The 14,943-nt window shown below is 39.1% G+C and overlaps 1 protein-coding gene and 1 pseudogene across 2 annotated transcripts in view; both read right to left on the bottom strand.

The window, feature by feature from the left end:
• ATF6 (activating transcription factor 6) overlaps positions 1 to 14,943 on the bottom strand; it is a 284,401-nt gene that overhangs the window by 98,264 nt on the left and 171,194 nt on the right. The gene's annotated exons all lie outside the window — the stretch shown is intronic.
• Positions 9,508 to 14,758, bottom strand: LOC111822256 (proteasome activator complex subunit 3 pseudogene; annotated as a pseudogene).

The raw sequence follows: 14,943 nt of genomic DNA, 5'->3' as shown, positions 1-14,943 counted from the left end.
CATGCTTTCATGAATCTGGAGCCATTACAAAGAATCCCACTTCTGACAACAACTGTAAAAATGGCACGCGTGTGGCGTCTGACCTCCTCTAACTTAACTAGGGGGAAGGAGAATCAAGATCAACAGCCTAGGGCTGATTCCTATGAGGCACAGATCAGACATGCCTCCTCTCTCCACCATCTTTACCAATTCTGACACCAACTGTCCCTCCCACAGCACTCTCTACTTCTCTGCCTGGAGGCACCCTACTCTGTCAGCAATCCTCCTGCCCAAAGGCCCTCGATTTTCTTGCTCTGTGGGCCAGGAAGCCCACTGCGCCATCTCCTGCTGCCATTTCTCTGCTATCGCTTCTCACTATCTTCACTGTTGAAGTGCGCTCTCTCTCTCTCAGTCTCCTGGTTCCAGGAGCTTCTCAGCGCAAGAATCCAGGGTCTAAAGGATGTGCTCCGCTCCTGCCTCTTCTTTCTTGGTAGTGGTGAGATCTTCTTCCTGCTCTGGAATTGCCTCTCTTTTCAGCCTAGCGGAATGGCAAAACTGACCAATTCCCTTGGTAAGCCACAATTATCTTACTTGTACAGTCCCACTCAAGTGATTATAAGGCCATGGCGAGAAAGGCCACACAAAAGTGATCCACTGCACTGCACTATGAGTTGGAACTGACTTGATGGCACCTAACAACCACGAAATAAAACTTAATAAAGCTAAGAGAACTCCTTAAGTATTTAAGAAATAATTTAACTTTTAACTAAGAAATATGGAGAGGTAAAGCACTATGCTCATGATCATAGAGACTCAGTTTTGAAAAGCATGTTTCAGGTTTTTTCACTCTTTCATCTACTAGACTATTTCTCCCTAACTCTTGGTCAGAAAAATGGGAATAGAGAATTACTGAGGCTGATAATGTAGTGAAAAAGTTGTTTTGAAATGGGCCTGTGAAGCATGAGGATTCAGTACAGATGTTTGGAATAACTTGCATCTGTTGCAGGGTGAACAGGCTTAATGAAATCACTAGGAATATTGAGGGAGGATTGTCTCAAGTACTTGAAAACTTTTACATTATTGTGATATGAAAAGAAAAGTTTAATTAGAAGCCAGAAAATAGTATAAAGCTTAATTGGCCTCTGTTTCATTATGAATCAGATTTTCAGATGTCTCTCACCACTGTTATTTACTCCTGGATACACTTAGACTTATCCACAGACGTGCTCATTTGTAGGAAACTGCCTCAATTACCATATGTCTTATAAGAAGAGGAGGAAATAATTTTCTTTTGTTTGATCCAGTTTCGGTCTAGTTTAATTTAATTCAAAACACTTTCTAAACTTACTGTATGTAAAACACCATAAGTGATAAAAGGGCAAATAATAATCCCTCACTGTTCTCAAGAAATTTATCATCTAGTAAAGATAATGATACATATACATAAAAATAATACCAAGAATACAATAAGTAGTATATAGAAGTATTATGGGAATTTAATGGAATCATGGGAATTGAATCAAGGACTCAAATGTGGCTCCCTGAGGAACAGCCTGACTTTGCCAGTAGGAATGCTTAGGTACCAGAAGTACACTATTCTTTCACTCAGATAAAAACACTAGGTACAACATGATGAATGTAATTAATGTCACTGAATTGAACACGTAAAAAATGTTGAAATGGCAAATGCTTTGTTTTATATGTATATATGTATATATACACACTTACTATAACAAATAAAAATTAAAATTAAAAAAAGGGACTGGGCAAATGTCTCAATTTTCATAATAGGATGTCAAACCTACCATCTATTCAGTTTCAAAAGTATATAGTTGTTGTTGTTGGATGCCTTAGCAATACAGAATACTAGTACTTCAGGATCTCACCAAAAGCCTGTATAAGAAATATGATATTTAGAAGGCTTGTTTAAGGGGCATGCTAGCCTTCTGTTGAGTTGATTCCAACTCATAGCGACCCTACAAAACAGAGCAGAACTGCCCCACAGGGTTTCCAAGCAGTGCCTGGTGGATTCGAACTGCCAATGTTTTGGTTAGCAGCCGTAGCTCTTAACCACTACGCCACCAGGGTCTCCTCAAATTCTTTAGGGAGTCTAAGCTTCAAGATCAAGTTGGACTTTCAGAAGCCTTGGCTCACATAGCTTACACTATCTCTGAATGGCTTTTACTGAATTGTACTTTATAGATCAGATGATAAATCAAGTAAAATTTTACTAAAAGTGAAAAAGTCTATACTTAATGGTGAAAAGGTCTATACCTAATGGTCTCTACTACGTAGACCATTTATTTAATTAAAGATTATGTAAAGAAATCAGAAGCATAATCTCTAAATTTATATGTTAAATGTAACTTGATTTTCTTCATAAAAAATGTCCTTTACATCTAGGTCAACTGGCATAACAAAGTTTATTAAAAAAATGTTCTACATCCCACTTTAAAAAATAAGAAATATGGAGAGGTAAAGCACTATAGTCATGATCATAGAGACTCAGTTTTGAAAAGCATGTTTCAGGTTTTTTCACTCTTTGATCTACTAGCCTCACTGATAAAATTCTGCTCATTGACCTTTAAGAACTTGAAGACGAATCAAAATAAAAACCCACCGCCATCGATTCCGACTCAGAGCGACCCTATAGGACAGAGTAGAACTGCCCCACAGGGTGTCCAAGGAGCAGCGTGATTTGAACTGTGGACCTTCTGGTTAGCAGCCGAGCTCTTAACTACTGTGCCACCAGGGCTCCTCATGAAAATGAAGCAAAGAAAAAACATATACAAATGTATACCTGTCTAACACAGAGGACTCGTTGTTACTGATGAAAAAACAAATCATAAAACATACACACACATGTGTACATATATATATCCTGCTGCTCATAGATAAGTTCAATTCAAGGTGGAAAGATATGTATACATGTTGTCAGTATTGTCTTCTAACGCAGAGAACAGCGTGGTCCAGCAACTGCTTCTAAAACTGACTGGGTCCTTTGTTTTTTCAAGATGAGTTTAAAAAAAAAAAAGCCTGATGTCAATGCATAATAGTATCTTTTAGAAATGTTTAAATGTTGAAAGAGGAAGCAGGATTCCCTCCTACTCAGACCAAATCACATAAGCAGGAACAATTTATTATACTAATAATTAGTATAAGACAACGTAATTGCATTCTTGTACATATTTTATAGAGTAATTAAAATTTTTTTTGGGGGGTAAGCACTAAACAATAAAATGATCACAGATATATTGCTAAAACCATTATGGAGCCCCAAATGAAAAGCAGAGTAACTTAAGTATCTAGATATTACCACAGATACAGGCACATACCCACTTGGCTACTTACTTGATCTCTATTTTCCTCAATCTAGTGAAAATGCCTGTCTCAGACAGTATCATTGTCAGTTAGGGAAAAGAGCTTTAAGAATCACTGGGAGACAAGATGAAACCCCATTGCTGCTGAGTTAATTCCGACTCATAGTGACCCTACAGGGCAGACTAGAACTGCCCCACAGGATTTCCAAGGAGCGGCTGGTGGATCTGAACTGCCAACGTTTTGGTTAGCAGCCGAAAGTTTAACCACTGTGCCACTCCACAAGATGAAAGGGGTTTATCTATTTACTATCTGAATTTGGGAATATCAGTCAAATGGAATTATAGTATTAGTAGACCTCATCTAAATATAAAAGCTTATCCTCTACAAAAAGTATGCATATGCTATGTTGCAACTATGTAAAAATATATATGCATTGTTTAAAGTAAATGAAACACATATACATTTCAATAATTTTTTGTTAAGCTAGGTTATGAGTGATTTCCCTCTTTTTGTTTTCCCAATTTCTGAGTGTTGAGATAGTCCTTTTGAAATTAAAAAACATTTTAAATCAATCACATAGTTTTCTATTAATGGCTGAGACCACTTGATAAGAATTCTATAGAAATATGTAAACCTCATAAAGACTACTGAAAAATGTTGCCTCTCACAACCAAAGAATTTAAAAGCTAAACATTCAGTAATTTAAAAATACCTTAAGCTCAAAAGTTTTAGAATTCTAAAAGTAAGCCTCCTCTACATCATTTATGTGGTTTAAGAAACGTATTTCACTCAGTACTAAAAACCAGACTCACTAATTTGAGTTTCTAATCAAATTTTAGTTAGTGGCTTTCATGAAATTAAAAAAAAAAAAAAATTAGTTAAAGTCACTTGTTTAATTCTAAGATGAGTTTTAAAAACCATTTCCTAAAAATAAAACATCAACACATACATACACTCAATTTGGCTGTCTTTTAAAAAGGAACAAAAAAGAAACTTTAAGTCTCTAGCACTAATAACAGGCAAATGACTTATACTGAATACTATGTTTTAACACCAGTTTCTAAAGTAGGTTTATTATTATAAAAGCTTTTCCAATCAGTTGCAAGAAACGGAAAAATCACAGAGAGATTAACTTTTGCAGAAGGAAGGGATGTTAGGAATGTATTCCAGCTCCAATTTACTTAGATATGGTGTTAGACGAGGGAGAAAAACTCAAATACCAAAAGTCTTTAACTACAAAGGACGTACACGTTTTCTTAGTAAAAGGCATGTGTGGGTATTAGAGATAATTTATTCCAATCTAGCACAGGGTTTGACAGTTTAAAAGGAACAAAGCAAAAGGTGATGGTTATAATATGTAGAGGACAGGTATTTTAAACTTTAGATGATTAATGATTGTTGGAAAACTAAACAACATTTACACTTCCTTAAATCGTCCATTACAAACTCATAACTAAATGCCTGTCAAAAGATATGAACCGATGTGAGGTTTCTGACACTGTCCTAAATCAGATATAACACCTTAAAAGGGACATAAGAGAACTCTGGAGGGGGAATGTGAAGTGCTTCCTATTAGGCAGTATCTTTTTTCTGTTGTTTTTATTTATTTATTTATTTATTTTTTAAGGTCAGAATTGAAAGACTCAGACTTTTTAGTAGTTTCACAACAGAATAGACTTGTTTTACCTTGATATAATTTTTCTGGAGTTTATTCTGAAAATAAAGCTTCAACTGAATCACTTAAAAGGTATCTTTCTAGTCTATGTAGGTTAAAATAGACAAATATTCTTATACATTTTAGTAAGGATGGAGCCTAGTATAAGATGCACTGTCTAGATATAAACATAGATAAAACAAAAAAGCAAAGGTGATTAAAAAAGAATTTTATTTCTCAAATTAATTCACCTCATCCATGAAGAAATACAGTCTTTCCATTCCTTCAGGTGAGGCAGATAAGAAAAATAAAAAAATCTACCCCATGTGTCTGTCAGTATGTCGTACTGTGGTGGCTTGCATGTTGCTGTGATGTTGGAAGTTGTACTACCAGTATTTCAAATATCAGCAGGGTCATCCATAGTGAACAGGTTTCAGCTGAGCTTCCAGACTAAGGCAAACTAGGAAAAAGGACCTGGTGGTCTACTTCTGAAAAAGTTAGCCAGTGAAAACCTTACGAATAGCAGTGCCAGAAGTTGAGCCCCAGGTTGGAAGGCACTCGAAATACGACTGGGGAACAGCTGTCTCCTCAGAGTAGAGTTAACCTTAATGATATGGATGGAGTCAAGCTTTTGGGATCTTTATTTGCTGATGTGACATGACTCAAAATGAGAAGAAACAGCTGCAAACATCCATTAATAACAGGAACATGGAATGTGCAAAGTATGAATCCAGAAAAATTGGAAGTCGTCAAAAAATGAAACAGAATGCATAAATATTGATATCCTAGACATTAGTGAGCTGAAATGGACTGGTATCAGCCATTCTGAATCTACATTGCCAGGAATGACAAATTGAAGAGGAACGGCTTTGCATTCATCATCAGAAAGAACATTCAAGGTCTACCCTGAAGGACAATGCTGTCAGTGATAGGATAATTTCCACACGACTACAAGGAAGACCAGTTAATATGACTATTATTCAAATTTACACATCAACCACTAAGGACAAAGATGAAGAAATTGAAGACTTTTACCAACTTCTGCGGTCTAAAATTGATCAAACATGCAATAAAGATGCAATGTTAATTACTGGCGATTGGAATGCAAAAGTTGGAAACTATGGCTTCGGTGACAGAAATGATGCCAGAGATCACATGACAGAATTTTGCAAGATCAATGACTTCTTCATGGCAAATACCTTTTTTCAACAACATAAACAGTAATTATACACATGGACCTCACCAGATGGAATACACAGGAATGAAACTGACTACATCTGTGGAAAGAGATGATGGAAAAGCTCAATATCTTCTGTCAGAGCAAGGCCCGGGGCTGACCGGAACAGACCATCAACTGCTCACATGGAAGTTCAAGTTGAAGCTGAACAAAATCAGAACAAGTCCACGGGAGCCAAAGTACGACCCTGAGTATATCCCACCTGAATTTGGAGACTATCTCAAGAATAGAGTTGATGCACAGAACACTAATAACTGAAAACCAGACAAGTTGTGGGATGACATCAAGGACATCATACATGAACAAAGCAAGAGGTCATTAAAGAAACATGAAAGACCAAAACAGATGTCAAGAGACTCTGAAATTTGCTACTAAACATAGAGCAGCTAAAACAAAAGGAAGATAAGATGAAGTGAAAGAGCTGAATAGAAGATTTCAAAGGGGAGCTTGAGAAGACAAAGTAAAGCATTATAATGAAATGTGCAAAGACCTGGAGATAGAAAACCAAAAGGCTCAGCATTTCTCCAACCAAAAGAACTGAAGAAAAAATTCAAGTCTCAAGTTGCAATATTGAAGAATTCTAGGGGGCAAATATTAGAAGATGCAGGAAACATTAAAAGAAGATGGAAGGAATACACAGTCACTGTACCAAAAGGAATTTGTCACCGATGAACTGTTTCAGAAGGTAGCATATGAACAAGAACTGAAGGTACTGAAGGAAGAAGCCCAAGCTGTACTGAAGGTGTTGGCAAAAAAAGAAAAAAAAAAAAAAAAGTCTTCAGGAATTGATGGAATACCAATTGAGGTGTTTCAACAAGCAGATGCTGCACTGGAGGTGCTCATTTGTCCATGCCAAGAAATCTGGAACACAGCTACCTGCCAACTGACTGCAAGAGATCCATATTTGCACCCACTGCAAAGAAAGGTGATCTAACAGAATGTGGAAATTATTGAACAATATCATTAATATCACACACAGTAAAATTTTGCTGAAGATCATTCAAAAGCAGTTGCAGTAGTACATCAACAGGGAACTGCCAGAAATTCAAGCCGGATTCAGAAGAGGACATGAACAAGGGATTTCATTGCTGATGTCAGATGGATCTTGGCTGAAAAGCAGAGAATACCAGAAAGATGACTACCTGTGTTTTACAGACTATTGTCATGGATTGAATTGTGTCCCCCAAAAATACCTGTCAACTTGGCTAAGTCATGATTCCCAGTGTTGTACGACTGTCTACCATTTTGTCATCTGATGTGATTTCCCTATGTGTTGTAAATCCTATCACTATGATGTTAATAAGATGGATTAGTGGCAGTTATATTGACGAGATCTACAAGATTAGATGGTGTCTTAAGCTAATCTCTTTTGAGATATAAAAAATAGAAGCGAGCAGAGAGATATGGGGACCTCATACCACCAAGAAAGCAGTGCCAAGAGCAGAGTGTGCCCTTTGGACCTGGGGTTCCTGTGTGGAGAAGCTCCTAGTCCAGGGGAAGACTGATGAGAAGGACCTTCCTCCAGAGCCGACAGAGAAAGAACGCCTTCTCCTGGAGCCAACGCCCTGAATTCTGACTTCTAGCCTACTTTACTGTGGGAAATAAATTTCTCTTTGTTAAAGCCATCCACCTGTGGTATTTCTGTTATAGCAGCACTAGATAACTAAGACAACATATGCAAAGACATTCGACTGTGTGCATCACAATTATGGGTAACATTGCGAAGAACGGGAATTTCAGAATACTTAATTGTGCTCGTGAGGAACCTGTAGGTATATCAAGAGGCAGTCGTTCAAACAGAACAAGGGGATAGATGCTTTGTGGGTTAAAATCAGGAAAGGCGTGCATCAGGGCTGTATCCTTTCACCATATTTATTCAATCTGTATGCTGAGCAAATAATCCGAGAAGCTGGAATATATGAAGAAGAACGAGGCACCAGGATTGGAGGAGGACTTGATACGCACATGACACAACCTGGCCTGCTGAAAGCAAAGAGGAGTTGAAGCACTTAATGATGAAGATCAAAGACTACAGCCTTCAGTATGGATTATAACTCAACATAAGGAAAACAAAAATGCTCACAACTGGACCAATAAGCAACATCAGATAAACGGAGAAGATACTGAAGTTGTCAAAGATTTCATTTTACCTGGATCCATAATCAACGCTCATGGAAGCAGCAGTCAAGAAACCAAATGATGCATTGCACTGGGCTAATCTGCTGCAAAAGAACTCTTTAAAGTGTTAAAAAGCAAAGATGTCACTTTAAGGACTAAGGTGCGCCTGACCCAAGGCACGGTGTTTTCAATCCCCTCACATTCATGTGAAAGCTGGACAATGAATAAAGAAGATCAAAGAAGAATATGCCTTTGAATTATGGTGTTAGAGTTTTCTGGGAGGCAGAGCCAACATGGTGCTATAGACAGAAGCACCACACCATCCTTCCACAGCAAAGACCCGAAAAACTAAGTAGATACAAACATCAATCCTGGAACCCTAAATGTCAAATGAAAAGAGGGAACCAGAGAGGTTAACCTGTAAATGACAATGTCAGAACAATAAAGGAGGGAATAAATGGTGCAGGTATAGAACTTTCAAATGGAGAGGAAGTCAAGGTGATACCAAGTAACAAAAGACTGGTTCAAACTTAGGAAGACAGGGGTAAACTTCAAGGTAACCACAAAGAAAGTTAACAAACCTACTCATCAAAATGAAGAAAAACATGAAGTCTTAAATGAATATAAAATCTACAAAAATGAAAGAAATGAAAAAAAAAAACCCACAAACAAAAGGAATTCAGCACAGGAGAGTAAGAGGAACAAAAAAAAAAGTCAGCACCACAAAAAATAAAAGCACTATAAAACATCAGCAATAAACTCACACCTATCAATAATCACACTGAACGTAAATGGCCTAAACGCACCCATAAAGAGACAGAGAGTGACAGAATGCACAAAAGAAACCAGGATTCATCCATGTGCTGTCTACAACAGACACACCTTAGAAACAAAGACATAAATTTATTAAAAATCAAAAGATGAATTATGATGTTAGAGAAGAATATTGAATATACCATGGACTGCCACAAAAAGGAACACGTCTGTCTTAGAAGTACCACCAGAATGCTCTTCAGAAGCAAGGACAGCGAGACGTCATCTCACATACTTTGGATATGTTATCAGGAGGGACCAGTCCCCGGAAAAAGACAACATGCTTGGTAAAATAGAGGGTCAGCAAAAAAAAGGAAGACCCTCAATGAGATGGACTGACAGTGGCTGCAACAATGGGCTCAAGTATAACAACGATCATGAGGATGGTGCAGGATCAGGCAGTGTTTCATTCTGTTGTACATAGGGTCGCTATGAGTCAGAATCACTTCAACAGCACCTAGCTACAACACAGCAAGAACTAAAGGTAATTTTCTTTATAACAAAGTGTTATCTTATTCTATGCCTATAAAGATAATGTAAAAAGGGAAAAAAAGGTGGAGTTACAAGTAAGTTTTAATAATAGATACCAGTCTCTACTCTTATATGATTACCTAGTTTCAGAGTGTCTTATATTACACGGAAAAGAAATTTCAGTGGGAAATACATTCTCATCTCTCACAAAAAAATAAAAATAAATTTAATTCCTGATAATCTTCCCACAGAAAACTAATTTGAGAAATAATTTGTTGCATGCAAGCATTACCATAAAATGTATTAAAAGGTTAAGGTCACACCTTATATATGTATATCCAAACTAGACATACTGCCATCAAGTCAATTCCGACTCATAGTGACCCTATAGGACAGAGCAGAAGTGCCCGATAGTTTCCAAGGAGCGGCTGGTGGATTCAAAGCGCCGACCTTTTGGTAAGCGCCTGAGCTCTTAACGACGGCGCAACCAGGGCTCATATACATGCATACAGTCTCAAAAATATCACGAGGATTCAGGGCGCAGGCCAGTTAGTTAAATGAGAAAAAAGAAGCTGTAAACTGTGCACAGAAATACTCTCATTCCTATATACAAAAAGGCATCAAAATGTAACTCCTACTCACCCTTTTTCCAAATTTGTGTTATATAACTTCCACAGATGGTGTTTTTGAATTATAAATTTCCTCAGATAATACTAATACCAGAACAAAGACACTTTAAATGAATATATTTCAGCTGGCTGAATTAGGAAAGATGAAATTCTGAGCAAAAACCATTATGGAGGAAGGATTAATCACATCACAAGCAAGATACTCTCCCTGACGCATGGGATGCCTCACTGTGCAGTAATTTACCTTACCTGCAAATGAAGGTCTATAAATCTGGAAATCCTAAACTTCAGAATTATCAATAGTATAGACCACAGTTGAGAAGACAACGGTTTCCCTTCAACTAGGCAGCAAAAGTAGGCGGGGTGGGGAAAGCCCCAAACTCACATTTTAAAGTCTTTAAAGAATGATGCATATAATATGAAAGGGAAACTCTAATGAAGACATATAAGAAATATCTTGAGACAAATAGAAAGGGAGTTGAAAGTCAACTGAGGGGGGAAAAAAATAAGTGTAAAATTAAGCTTGAAAGATTTAGCAGAATCTAATGAGACAAATGGATATACAGAAGACACACTGAACTGTGTGTAAAGAGAACCTGGAAGGTGCTGAGACGGTAGAAGGTTGTGCAAGGAAGTTGATTTCACAGATTCCTCTTCATTCTAAGGGAGGTGCAGATGTCTACTTCCTCAGAACAATTAAGATCTATTACTCTTTATATGCCCATTTTTCTTACACATCAGCGTTGAAAAACATCAAGGCCATGGGTACAACTGAGAAAGGGGAAACATACATCTGAAAATGAAAGTTCAGATAAGCACACATAGGCCATCATAAAATGTTATAACCAAGTTTTATTTCAGTCTGCTATATTTGAGGCATACAATGACCTGAACACATCCCTTTTACACACCTTTCCTTGCAATAAACAAATGATGGCAGAAAAGAAGCATATCTGAGGTTTGAATAAAGTAACACAGAGCAGAACCTTAGGAAAAAAGCTTCATTTAACTTTCTTTTAAACTATAGGTTTGTTTTGATTTTTTAGATAATAGCTGAAGTCATTCAATGTCACTAATGCCATAATAAAGAAACCTTGGCCAATATTCCTCTACAAAGGTGCTTTTAAAAATGGCAGTCATTTCTCTTTGGCCAACCTTACCACCTTCAACCAGATGGTTTGCCCCCATTCTCCTCTCCAAAGGAAAAGCAAATCAAAATTAAACCAAAATAGGAGTCAGTATAAGGATAGGCTGTATGAGATTTAAACTAAATAGTAACACACATTTCCAGTCATTTCATCACCTGTAGAGTCATAAGTAACCAGCCTTCTAGCTGCCTAAACAGCTTGTCCAACTCCTGATGGCAAGTGGGGTGGAGAAAGGTTCTCAGTATAGGTTGTCAGTGTTGGTGCTCCGAGGGGTCTTAATCTTCTCGATGTTTTTAAGGATTACATCATGTAAGGTGGCATATTGGTTCCGAACGTGCAGCAGAATCTGGCGCACACTGAGGTACTCGTTTTCGTCGACCTCGGCTACAGTGCGGCGATAATCTTCCACCTGGGGGTACTTCACGATCTTGGATACCAATTTGGCCCGGGTGTTGTAGTACGTGGAGAAGCGGCGCAGATAGGAGGCCGCTGTGCTCTCCACCGTCCACAGCTGGTCCACCGTGTCTTCCTGGATAGACACTCCAAAGTTGTTGCCATCTTCCACTTTCGGGATGAGCAGCTGCACCCACATCCGTACCGTGTTGCATTTCTCTCTCAGCAGCTCTATTTCAGGCTTTACCCGCTCAATCAGCTCCACCAGATGCTGGTTGCTCCGCAGAAGCTGCCCCTCGCCCCCCGGCAGTACTGGTACCTTGGTCACAGACTGGGTCTGCAGAGGCTGCAGATCCCGGTTGGGTCCATCCCCGGCGGTGGCTGGGGCAGCAGGGGGCTCCGAGACCGGCACGGAACGGATCCTGGACAAGTCTTGCAGGCGGAGCTCCTGGACCCGGCTATCCAGCTCCGACAGCTTCTGAGGGAAGAAGGTGGACACCAGCTCCTCGGCCTCCTGGGCGATGCGGGCCCGAAACGAATCCACTTTCCCCTGAACGTCCTGCTCTAGCTTCAGCGGGGAAGCCATGGCCTCCAAGGGCGTCGACAGTTGGGGCGGAGATGATCTGTCTTTTCCTGCTTGCCAGGTTGGGGGCTTGGGCCTCCGCCGCCACCACCAACTCCCAACAGACCAGGCCCTGCCACGCCGGAAATGACGTGCGGAGGCTCCTCCGTCCGTGCGCGGGAGAGGGAGCCAGGAGCCTGGCGACGCCCTTACGGCCCTGTCCCGGGACCAACCAAGGCTCTGCATCTGGAGGCTGGGGGGCCCCGGGTACTGGAGGATCAAGGACAACGTCTCAGCAGAGGCATGGCCGGGTCTAGTTCCTGGAGCCGCCCCTCTCCTACCTACTGGCCTGGCTAGCGGGAAGCCAGAGCAAGAAAGGCAATTCTAAAACACTTAATCGATAAACTTAAGCATTGTGAAGACTGGGCAATGACAAATCGGTGTACTTTACGTAGGAGTTCAAGGAAATCCACAATCCCTGGATCCAGAACACACGATTTCTTCTAAAAGGCACTCCACTAAATGGGCTCTCCAGAGCAAGGCTCACATCTGGACAGCGCCTCAGTCATAGTTTTACAGGGACCTCGGACCTATCCATGCTGTTCCCCTTAGAAAAGCAGAAGCAGCTCACTTCAAGGTGGTATTTTAATAAAGTAAGCCGACTTTTGAGATGGTCTATGGCTTCATAAAATTTTTAATTTAAAATACAAATGTTAAGTTATATGACTTGTCTTAAAATGCATCCTTTCTGGGACAATTAACAAAATTTGAATATGGACTACAGATTAAAGTATCAAGGTCAAATTTCCTGAATTTGATAACCAGTGTGGTTACACAGGAGAATATCCTCGTTTTTAGGAAATACACATTATAGTATTAAGGGATAAAGGGGCATGATGTATTTAACCTATTCTCTGATGGTTCATAAAAACTGTGTGTATAAAGAGAATGATAAAACGTGGGGAAATGTTAAAAATTGATCAATCTGCATAAAGGGTATATCAGAGTTCAGTGTAATTCTTATAACTTTTTTTGTAAGTTTGAAATTCTTTCAAGATACAAAGTACAAAAACTATATTTTCCTGAAAGGTTTCCAGAATCATAAAGACAAATTCTGTAGCATTCTAAAATTTCAGCCTACTTATTTGTATTTGTTATCTTTCCCCTGAAATGCTCTCCTTTTGTTCTTTGCACACCATGCGTTTAACTTTTTATACTAATATTATTAAAGTTTATTTCAAACAGGATTATTCTAAAGATGCTATAATATAGTTTTGTGTGTACCTGTCACCTCTATTATACTATAAACTCCTTCAGGGCAGGGCCAAGTATTAATTTGTTTCTACTGCATCTAGCACAATGCCTAGCATGGAGCAGGTGGTCAATACATGTCTGATGAAATGATTTTGAGTAAGTAAGACTTTAGCTAACCATAACTTCACATAATCTAGAACTAAGAGGAAAGAGTCAGTAAGACAAACATGTTACAGGTTGGGTTTCCCGGCAAGCAGATTCTGAGACACTGCTTACTGAAAGTTTATTAATGAGTATACTTGAAAGCTCTGGTAGAAGGGAAAGGACAGAGCACAGGGAGAAGTTGGACTGCAATGAAATCTCAAGAAAGGCCTCAGGTGACCACAAGGGACTCTGGGAATGACCCTTCAGAGTTGTCCAGAGTTGGAGACAAAACAATTCCTGAAGAGAGAGTTGGGCAATGCATCATAGCATCAACTACACATGTGCCATATTAAGATAAATATACCAACACACTAGCAATTTAAGTTGTGTTCAAGTCAACTATGTTTAGGCCCAATTAGGAGTTGGAAATTCGAAGATGGTTTCTGTGCTCAAATCTTGTAGGAATGTGGCAAATAAAGTCTTACAGGAATGTGACAGAGAACAAAGCAGTGGAAGAAATTATATTTTCAACAATGTAGGAGGGAAGGGGTGAATGTAGAGTGTATATGTGTATGTGGGGGGAAATAAGGCATTTACGGAACTACAGGTAAGTTGGATCTTAAGGTGTAAGGGAAAGTGGCAGGAAATGAGGCAGGAGAAGTTAAGCAAGGACTAGTTCATGTAGCCAGGGCCCTGTTTACGCTGCTTATGGAGCCTGGATTTAAGAAAAGCCAATGAAGGAATTTAGGAAGGGGAAAAATACACACAGATGGATGGTCTAAATAGTGGACGTGGATTTGAAGAAGAGATTAAAGGAAGAGAGACCGATCCAGCATCCAAATGAGAAAGTATGCCTCATTTAAAGCAGTGGTGACGAGGATAAAGAGAAGTGTTAAGAGAGTTTTAGAAAGTAAAAACACATCTAAGTCAATTAGCATAACAAACTTTATTAAGAAAATGTTCTGCATCCTACTTTGGTAAGTGGCGTCTACGGTCTTAAAAGCTAGCAAGCGGCCATCTAAGATGCATCAATTTGTGCCAACCCACCTAGAGTAAAGGAAAATGAAGAACACCAAAGTCACAAGGAAAGCATTAGCCCAAGAGACAGAAAGGGCCACACAAACTGGAGACTGCAACAGCCTGAGACTAGAAGAACTAGATGGTGCCCAGCTACCACCAATGACCACCCTGACAGGGAACACAAAAGACAGTCCCCATTG

This window comes from Trichechus manatus, unplaced genomic scaffold (genome assembly GCF_000243295.1).
Source record: "Trichechus manatus latirostris isolate Lorelei unplaced genomic scaffold, TriManLat1.0 scaffold00145, whole genome shotgun sequence".
NCBI lineage: Eukaryota > Metazoa > Chordata > Mammalia > Sirenia > Trichechidae > Trichechus > Trichechus manatus.
The sequence above is the reverse complement of the archived record's forward strand: the minus strand, read 5'-3'. Positions and strand labels throughout refer to the sequence as shown.